The sequence below is a fragment of the Pan paniscus genome, chromosome 21 (assembly GCF_029289425.2).
Source record: "Pan paniscus chromosome 21, NHGRI_mPanPan1-v2.0_pri, whole genome shotgun sequence".
In the NCBI taxonomy this organism is placed as follows: domain Eukaryota; kingdom Metazoa; phylum Chordata; class Mammalia; order Primates; family Hominidae; genus Pan; species Pan paniscus.
The window spans coordinates 47,737,189-47,748,160 of record NC_073270.2 but is presented as its reverse complement, the minus strand read 5'-3'; positions in this window follow the sequence as shown (position 1 = coordinate 47,748,160).

The following is a 10,972-nucleotide window of genomic DNA, read 5'->3' as shown; positions in this document are numbered from 1 at the left end:
AGCAGAGGCCTGGAATCCTCCTTACTGCCCAGAGACCCTTCCTGACCCTGGGTGAGGAGAAATAAGATGAAGGTATACACAGGACCACGACCATCTAGGCTGTCATCAAAGCTGAAGCAATCCTTCGGTCCTGTCCCTTCAATTTGCTACTTAAAAAAAAAAAAACTGAACAAGCAATATATTAATGCAATAGCATAAAAATTAACATTATGGCCAGGTGTGGTGGCTTACGCCTGTAATCCCAGCACTCTGGGAGGCTGAGGCAGGCAGATCACCTAAGGTCAGGAGTTCGAGACCAGCCTGGCCAATGTGGTGAAACCCTGTCTCTACTAAAAAAAAATACAAAAATTAGCTGAGTGTCGTAGTGCATGCCTGTAATCCCACCTACTTTGGAGGCTGAGGCAGGAGAATCGTTTGAACGCAGGAGGTGGAGGCTGCAGTGAGCTGAGATTGCACCACTGCACTCCAGCCTGGGAGACACAGAGAGACTCTACCTCAAAAAAGAAAAAAATTAAAGTTATACCCAGATATATAAAATAAAAAGTGAAAGTCAAAGTCCCCCCCCATTAACCACCACCACTTCCATTCCTTTCTTCTCCCCAGAAGTAACTATTAATAGTCTGTTGTGTCTCTTTCACAGTTTTTTTAATGCATGTGCCTATATATTCCTATACATATGTAGAGTTCAGGGATAATTTTATTTAGATAAATAGAATCACACTGGATATACAGTCCTGTCACTTGCTCTTGGTATTCAACAATATATCTCTCCATGTTTTCTCATATTTGCATGCCAGTACATAGAGTTCCCCTTTATTGTCTTTATTTGCTACAATAGTTTGGTGGATAATTATTGTTTCCAATATTTGACTATTATGAGCAGTGTTGCATTGAACACTCCTAGCACATGCATCTGTGCCCCCAGAGCTTGAGTGTTTCTACAGAATAAACAGATACCTAGAAGGGGAATTGGTAAGGCAATTTTCCATATAGGGAAACTGAGTCTCAGAGAGGGGAAGGGTTTCTGAAGGTTACATAAAACATTAGTAGCAGAACCAGAATGAGAAGTCAAGGGCCCCAAGTGCCAGGCCAGGCTGTCCTATGACAGCATCATCCTCTTTGGGACTATGAACCTGAACATGCCTAATCTACTCCAAAAAAACTGTGGGATTTAAGACCCTGTATTCAGTGGGCAGAAACAAAAAGTTCATGGACAAAGAAGACTGTGACGTCAATTCTATTGTGCCTCAATTCTAACATCATCATGAGGCAAGGAGTAGGGTGGCCAGAAGGCACCCAGTAGAGGGCAGCAGAAGGTGCATTGAGCTTAGGATTTACATACTTCAACTGCAGTCCTGGCTCCCTGACCCTCCACCTGTGTAATTTCATATGTTTGAGCCTCTGTTTCATCCACTGTAAAATGGACTTAATTTCTACCTTACAGGCTGATTGTGAGGGCTGAAGAAGGCAATCCACCTGACACTCCTGATCATAATTAGCATTTCTTGAGTTCTTACTATGTGCCAGGGACCCTGCTAAGTACTTTTCCTTAATTATATCATTTGACACTCACAACAACCTTATGAGGTAGGTCTTACTTTTGTCCCCATTTTATAGATGAGGAAACTGAAACACAGAGAGGAATTCTTTGCCCAAAGTCACCTGGGAAGTCTCCTGGTAGAGGCCCAAGAGCTGAATCCATGCAGTCTGACTCCAGAGCTCAAACTCCTGGCCATTAGAAAGGCACTCAAAGCCTGTGGGCACCCTCGCATAGGCAGGAAGCCCCTAAACAGTGCACAACTCTGCAGGTGCAAGGCCCCAGGGTAGGGGACCAAGCCAAACAAGCTCCAACAGGAATGTATTGAACCCCGGCAACTGCCAAGTCTCAGTGCTCAGTCTCTGAGGTCTGCTGCCAAGCCCCACCACTTTGGGCCTTTACCATTGCTATTCCAACCATAACTAACCAGCCCCATAGAGAGCTGCCAGTACCTGGGGCCAGCAGGGCCCTAATGGAAGAACACTGACTGTAATTGCGTCCATCCATCAACCCAGCCCACAGAAGGGAATAGAGTCTGGTTTCAGATTTAAATAAGCTATTTATCTGCAAAAACTAGGGTCACATGGCACATCCTGCCTTGCTAGGAGTTTGAACCTTGCTAGGAGTTTGAACTTTGCTAGGAGTTTGAACAGGCACTGCAGAAAAAGAAGCATGCAGGCTTTGGGGCCACAAAGGAAGGGAAGAGGAAAGGATAGGGTAGAGGAGCAAGAGAAGGAGCAGAGAGAGAGAAACACAAAGACAATGAAAGACAGATACAGAGACATGGTGGGCTTGACAGAAGACAGAGGAAGGCGATGTGCCAGGAATGTTATTTCTCAATCAGAAGGAGATTCTCAAATTCTCAAGTAGGTAGGTAGATAGGAAAATAGGAAGAGATAGATAGATAGATAGATAGATAGATAGATAGATAGATAGATAGATAGATAGATAGATGCATATGTATTATTTGTATGCTTGTACGTATATGCATGTTTGTATATTTTCATTTTGATGATACCCTAAAAAATAAATACAATCATATTCTAGATTTTTTAGCCTGCCACTCTTGAGCAGAGTACTGCCATCCAATTTGACTGCCCAACCTCTCCACCACCTGTGAAACACAAATAACAGCATTTCCTTTTCCAGGTTAGTGTGAAAGATAATGTTTATAAGGTACAGAGTATATGTTTACTAAATAGTAACCATTTTATTATTTTTGTTGCTAAAATAAAGAGAGGTTATCCGTGCAAGCTTGGGAAAGTGTGTTTGGAGGTGACTTCTGAGCTGGGCTTTAAGAGAAGAGAAGTTCAACAGGCCAACAAGGAAGACAGTGGGCTTTCCAGGTAGAACAAAGAAGGTCCTTGAAACGGGAGCAGTCAGATGTGCTCAGGAATGGCTGGATGTTCAGAGGGAGAGGAGGCTGGTGGGAGATGAGGCCAAGGAGGTCAGCAGGAACCAGAACAAGGAGCTCAGGCTTTGTGTCATTGGCTATGGGAGCCAGAGCCCTTCCCAGGGACCCACACTCCCAGGCCCAGAAAGTTCTCCAAGGTAATTATGTTAGCAGGTAGGGGGATTCCCATGGCAGAACAAAAGAAAGACGTTAAGTGATGGTAATGCTTTTTGAAGTTTATATCACTATAGACAGGAGCTAAGTTGTACAATTTTTATTTTACTCAGAATATATGGAGGCATCCACCCTTCCTACTCCCATATCACCCCTGTCCCCCACACCCATGCACACCCATGGAAGTCTGATGAAATAGTCATCTGTGCTGTGTTCACTGTATTCAGAGAAAAAGAAAGGGATTTGGGCTGAGTATCAGGTACAAACAAAGGTGAGGAAGGCACTGCTGTATTTTACCAAGATCCACGTTTTTCTCTTCTTCCTGAGGCTACTGCTAGATTACATTTGCCAGCCTCCCTTGTAATTCCATGTAGCCACATGGAGTGGACACTATCTGTGCTTTGCTCAGTCTCCCTAGATTCAATTTCTGTCTGCCTATCCTCCTGTTTTGGAATGCTCTGATTCCAAGGGTTTGCACCTGTGCCTTTTTTTTTTTTTTTTTGAGACAATGTCTCGTTCTGTCACCCAGGCTGGAGTGCAATGGCACAATCTCGGCTCACTGCAACCTCTGCCTCTGGGTTCAAGCGATTCTCCTTTCTCAGCCTCCCAAGTAGCTGGGATTACAGGCACGTGCCATCACACCCGGCTAATTTTTTGTATTTTTTTAGTAGAGGCGGGGTTTCACCATGTTGACCAGGCTGGTCTTGAACTCCGGACCTCAAGTGATCCACCCGCCTCAGCCTCCCAAAGTGCTGAGAATACGGGCGTGAGCTACCACGCCCGGCAGTACCTGTGACTTTGAAGCCTGCCCTTGGCTAATGGAGCCTTGTACTTGCAGAGAGCCAGACATGTCTGGGCATCTGTACCCCCCTGCCCTGGGGCAGCCCTTAACCAGAATATGAAAGCCCAGACCCCTTGCCTTGAGGTGGGACCTAATTCATCTCCCAGAGCTCCCCATAGAATCAAGCCAGCTCTGGGACTTTGCCTGAAATTACACCATGCTTGCCCTCTTCCACTTCCCAGTTCTGCTGCTTTGCTGGCTTCTCCTGGGAGCACTTCCCATGTACTAATCCTCATCTCAAGGCCTGCTTCTGAAGAACCCCACCTAGGACACCACATGACTGAGTTCCAGCCAGTGGAAAATGAGCCACCTTCTTACATTGCCCATGGAAACCTGCCTGTGCTCCTCATGCTCTTTTCCTCGAGGAATTGGCTTGAAATATTCATAATCAATTTTTGATTCCTAGACTGTTCCTGGGAATGTAACACCGTGGGCGACTGGTCCATTTGGAACCCTGGGATATATTAGGATTATACTTCAAACTACTCTTAGAGGTGTCCAAGATTTTGTGGTGGAGTCCTGAACACTTCTCTTTTCTCCATTCCCATGATTTAAGGCATAGTTAAAATATGCTAGCCCCAACACATTTCCTGAACCTGTACTGTAAAACTTAACTATGGCCTTTCACCATCCTATTCTGTGCTCCATTAGCTATTTACTTGTGCCTCTAGCACTTAGTTTCATTACCTACTAATCTAGTGAACTGATAATATGTTTGATTTTTCAACTTGATTGTAAAACCTTTGAGGATGGGTATTACCTATTTATCCTCATATCATCTGGTTTGTACTCAATAAATGTAAAGATTTCTGTCTTGTTCATCACTCTCTCTCCAGAATCTTCAATATTATCTGATTTATGGTAGATCCTTGGTAAATGTTAAGTGAATGAATGAAGTAATCAACATAATATCAGATTTGTGTTGATAATAATCATAGTCTCCAGGTAAAACAGGTCATAGCATGCATGCCTCATTGCTACTCAGATGTTCCCACTAACATTCATCTTTGCAATCAAATTTGCTCTGTGCTTACAGGTGAGACCCATCTTAGACCCAGTCAACCTGAGCTGAGAAAGACAAAGAATAGTAAGTTAAACCAGCACTGAAACACACCTCATCAACTTCCTACTTTGCTATGAAAGCCCCAATTACAAATATCTCATACCCTTTATGCCAAATGCAACTCTAGCATCTGAATTTTGGCTCAGAAAGTATACACTCCTTGACTTTTCCCCTTGACCTAAGGGGCAAAACGCCGGCCCTAGAGTCATACATACCCACTCATCCGGTTATCAGCCCATGGCTTTAGCCAAGTTATGCAATGTCTCTAAACTTCAGCTCCCTCATCATTAAAATGGGCATGACAACATCTACCTTACAGAAGGTTTGTGAAGATTAATATTGTCTATGCAAACTCCCAACACAATGCAGGTAGTAGCTCAAAGAATGCTCGTTTTCTTCCTGGCTGATCACACATACACAAATAGAGGTGGAAAGAAGAAACCTCGTTCTGATGTTTTCTGGATGATAAAAAGAGGAAAGAGCTACAGGTCTTTCATGACCTTCGAGATCATCTAAGGAAAGAACAGGGCCATGCACAAACTCACTGGCCAAAACCGTCTCCTTGGAAGCCACTCTTTCATTCAGAGACACCATGTTGACAATGGCAAGAGGGAGGAGACTGATTCCTTTATGTTGTACACCTGATTGTCTTTTAAGACAAGGATGAAATGATAGTTTTGTCCATTTATCTTCACTGGACAACTTACAACTGTGATTCAGTTTGTAGAAGAAGAGAAACACACTATTTCTACTATTTTTATTTTTTAAGGGAATAGTGGAAGAAATTTACATGGCTAAAGAGGACCAACGATGAAATTACTTTTAAAAGAACAGAGAAGGCTGGGAGCAGTGGCTCACACCTGTAATCCCAGCACTTTGGGAGGCCAAGGCAGACGGATCACGAGGTCAGGAGATCGAGTTCATCCTGGCTAACACGGTGAAACCCCGTCTCTACTAAAAATAAAAAATATATATATATTAGCCGGGCATGGTGGCGGGCACCTGTAGTCCCAGCTACTTGGGAGGCTGACGCAGGAGAATGGCATGAACCCGGGAGGCAGAGCTTGCAGTGAACTGAGATCATGCCACTGCACTCCAGCCTGGGCGAGACAGCGAGACTCCATCTCAAAAAAAAAAAAAAAAAAGAACAGAGAAAGGACCAAACTAATGTTCGATAATTTTCTTCCAGTCAAGAGGTTCCTAATAATGCTGGACAACTTCCAGTTTGGAAATGACCAACTCCCCGGGTGATGTCTAATCACATTGTCCAAATGCTACGACAACAACTTCTTGAGAAACATCCACAAACTCAGGTGATCTTACGCCTGAGTGAAGAATATAATTGTTACTCTAAAATATATTTGGCATGTTAAAATTATATGGTACTGCAAAATAAAGCATTCTCAGAATGATATTTAAATTTTCATGGGTTTTTTACTCTCTTTCATAATATTTAAATAGTTTGACTACGAGACTAAACCACTTGAAAAGGCAAGTTTACTCATAGCATTTGTACCCTTTCATATAGACCCTCATTCAAAAGCCTAAATTCTCTTTTAGAAACTCCTCACTTATATTAGAAGCAAGAAGGGAACTACATCAACAATGTAGACAGTTTTAATTCAGAATTTCTCTTGCATTAAATTATTTGGATATTTCTCAGGGAAAATAATCCAGGGACCAGAATGACCTGGATAATTACTTTCATTATTTCAGTTACTCTGCTAAATCTGGCCTAAATTACCGGCCTTGGAGAGTTTTTGAAGGAAGCATTTCAGAAAATCAAAACACTCAGAATAATATTTCACATTTTTTCCACTGGATTCACAGGCCTACATGATAGAAAAGGTCAATCGCTATTTAGAGAACCAACAAGCCTTAGACCTAGAAAAGACCTCTTATTCAACACTTCTAAAGAGCCCTACAACTTACAAAAAAATAGTTGCAAGAACATTTTGTCTTTTGATCCTAACAACCACTGTGTGAAACACAGATCATAAATCTCCATGTTTACAGATGAGAAAACAGATTCAGAGAGGAAAACGATTTGTTCAAGGTCACACAGTAAGTAAGTGGCAAACTGTGGCTAGATACCAAATCTGCTAATTCCACATCAAAAGCCCTTTTCACTATACCATAGCTAAATCTAGACATCTCCAATGATTGGTTTGAGAACACATGGTCCCAAAGAGACTACCTTTGATGGTGAGTCAGCATGCTATCCTGGGTTTTATCCTATCTCAACATGGGCTAAGCATTAGAATCAATTCATGACAATACCTGGGCCCCAAATCCAGACAAATTGTCAAAATGTATAAGGATTGGGCCTAGAAATCTGTATTTTTTAAAGTTTTGTAAATGATTTGGATGTTCAGCCAAAGTGAAGCATCATTGTCCTAGACTGATTCTTGGACCAATAGATCCTAGGTCTGTCTTCAGCCACAGCAATCAGACAGTTGAGCTAGACTTGCAAGGTTTCAAAATTATGTTTTCTCAGCCTAGTATCATCTTGCAGCCTAGTGACACTGTGGATTTGCATTGACCCTATGGTGACCAGCCTCGAATTTTTTCCATGAGAGTTATTGCTAATTCAGTTCTCAACCTGTGTTTGTATGGGTGGATTTTTGAACTCAAGTTTTGGTGGATCACGCATAAAGGACTACCCCAGAACACAAGGATAAGGTTCAAGTCCAAAGGGAAAAGTTAGACATGGGAGAGTTAGTTCAAGATCAGAATCCATAAGGATGGAAAGAAAATGGGTGACTTGGGTTCTGCAAAATGATGGAGGAAGATCATCTGACAGTTGTCAAGCTAACAATTCTTAGGAATACTGGATAATAAAATACTCTTAACTGAATAAAGCAAGTCACATATTCTGTTTGGCTAAAGAAACAAACATACTACTGCATTTGTGGAGATGCATTTGTATACCTTTTCTCACAGGGAGAACTGCAAGAAGAAATATTCAGCAGGCTGGCAACACTGGTTATCTTTGTGGGGCGGGGGATGCAGAAGCTTGGAGAATGCAGGGAATAATTAGCTTTTCCTTTACACAGCCAGCATGTGTTCTGCAATTTGAATAACATAAAATAAATTGAATAAATCTATACATAAATTCACAACCAGTCAAAAAAATAAGAATTAAAAATTTGGTAATTTATAGTTTACATTTTATAGTGATATAAGTATTGGGAGGAAGTCTCTGATATATTCTATAAACCTGAAATGGAGTTATCATTCTATACATATTTGTATTTCCTGTTTCTTCTGACAAAAAACTCCAAAATTATGTCTGATGTCCCCAGAGCTGTCCTGCTGAGTCCATTAAACACCTCTCTTCCCACAAATAAAAGAGGTGAATAAATATTTAAAATAAATAGTTGAGCTTAAAAGAAAGAAAGGAGACTCTCCAGATGTCAGAACTGAAGACTGAACTACAAACTAGGTGGCAAGAGAGATGGTACCAAGCTGACCAGGAAGGAGAGGGTCTATGGCATGGGTCCTAGACACTTTAGAATCAGATTTCAATGCCCATGAGTGGGATGTTCTACCGAAGGAACTAACAAAAGGTGCAATCCGAGGGAAAAAATTATAGCAAAATATAGAAGGGAAACTCAAGAAGCAAGAGTGAGAAAGAAATTGGTAAACATACGGGCAAAACGAAACTATGATTAAAAGTAACCATAGTAATGATGATGATGGAGATGATGAATTTGAGGGCATTGAAAAGTGAAACTAATATTCTAAACAATAATTATTTGCAAGATTAAAGGATGATTAGAGTAAAGCATTTCTGAGACTTTGTGTCATAAAGAAAAACTTTGATTACTTTTAGTCTTAGTATCAATAATAAATATTGAAATTTTAAGGGTAACCCCAAAAAAGGGAAAAATTCAGGATACTTAGTAAAAGTAGAAAAAAAATAGAGACAATATGTTGTAGTAAACTGAGGGAAGGGAGGAAGCAAGAAAGCAAAGCAGCACAGTAAATCGAAGGACCCAAAATAATAAACACAAATATGTCAGTAAGGACAATAAGTGTTCTTAGGCAAAATAGAACAGCTCAAAGACTCAAACTGAATTTTAAAATTAACCTAGTTATATGATACGTATAAGTGATATTCCCAAAACACAAGGTCACAGAAAGGTTGAAAATAAAGGCATAGAAAAAGATACTTCCAACAATTGCAAAAGAAAAGAGAGCCAGTATGGCTCTATGAATATCAGATTAAATCATTCTTAAGATAAAAATCATTAAGAATCATTACAAAAAAGATAAAAAGAAAAATTCCACCAAAAAAAAACTGGAAAACAAGATGCAAAGCAGAAACTATGAACAAAGTTAAAAGCCTGGGAGAATATATTTGCAATGTGTATAACTGATAAGTAGAATCCAGAATCAATAAGAAAAATACAGATAGATAACACCAGTGTAAGAAAAGACTAATACAGTATATTGGTACTGAGTAGTGGGGTGCTGCTGTAAAGATACCCAAAAATGTGGAAGTGACTTTGGAACTGGGTAACAAGCAGAAGTTGAAACAGTTTAAAAGGCTCAGAAGAAGACAGAAAAATGTCAGAAAGTTTGGAACTTTCTAGAGACTTGGAGGGCTCAGAAGACAGGAAGATGTGGGAAAGTTTGGAATTTCCTAGAGACTTGTTGAATGGCTTTGACCAAAATGCTGAGAGTGATATTGGCAATAAAGTCCAGGCTGAGGTGGTCTCAGATAGAGATAAGGAACTTGTTGGGAACTGGAGTAAAGGTTACTCTTGCTATGCAAAGAGACTGGCAGTATTTTGCCCCTGGCCTAGAGATCTGTGGAACTTTGAACTTGAGGGAGATGATTTAGGGTATCTGGCAGAAGAAATTTCTAAGTAGTAAAGCATTCAAGAGGAAGCAGAGCATAAAAGTTTGAAAAGTTTGCATCCTGATGATGCAGTAGAAAAGAAAAACCCATTATTTTCTGGGGATAAATTCACTGGCAGCAGAAATTTGCATAAGTAACGAGGAGCCACATGCTAATCACCAAGACAATGGGGAAAATTTCTCCAGGACATGTCAGGGAACGTGGCAGCCCCTCCAATCACAGGACCAGAGGCCTAGGAGGGAAAAATGATTTCCTGGGCCTGGTCCAGGGCCCCCCTGCTGTGTGCAGCCCCAGGACTTGGTACCCTGCATTCTAGCCATTCCCAAGGTACAGCTCAGACAGTAGCTCCAGAGGGTGCAAGCCCCAAGCTTTGGCAGCTTCCACGTGGCGTTAAGCCTGTGGATGCACACAAGTCAAGAATTGAGGTTTGGGAATCTCTGCCTAGATTTCAGAGGATGTATGGAATTGCCTGGATGTCCAGGTAGAAGTCTGCTCCAGGGGTGGAGACCCCATGGAGAACCTCTGCTAGGGCAGTGCCGAAGAGAAATGTGGGGTTGGAGCCCCCACATAGAGTCCCCACTGGGGCACTGCCTAGTGGAGCTGTGAGAAGAAGGCCACCACCCTCCAGATGCCAGCAGATCCACCAACAGCTTGCACCATGTGCCTGGAAAAGCTACAGACACTCAATGCCAGCCTATGAAAGCAGCTTGGAGTGGGGCTGTATCCTGCAAAGCCACAGGAGCGGAGCTGCCCAAGACTGTGGGAGTCCACCTCTTGTATTGTCATGACCTGGATGGGGGACATGGAGTCAAACAAGACCATTTTGGAACTTTAAGGTTTAATGACTGCCCTACTGGATTTTGGACTTGGATGGGGCCTTTAACATGGAGTCAAAGGAGATCATTTCATAACTTTAAGGTTAAATGACTGCCCTATTGGATTTTGGACTTGCATGGGACCAGCAATCCCTTTGTTTTGGCCAATTTCTCCCATTTGGAATGGGTGTATTTACCCAATGCCTGTACCCCCGTTGTATCTAGGAAGTAACTGACTTGCTTTTGATTTTACAGACTCATAGGTGGAAGGGACCTGTCTTG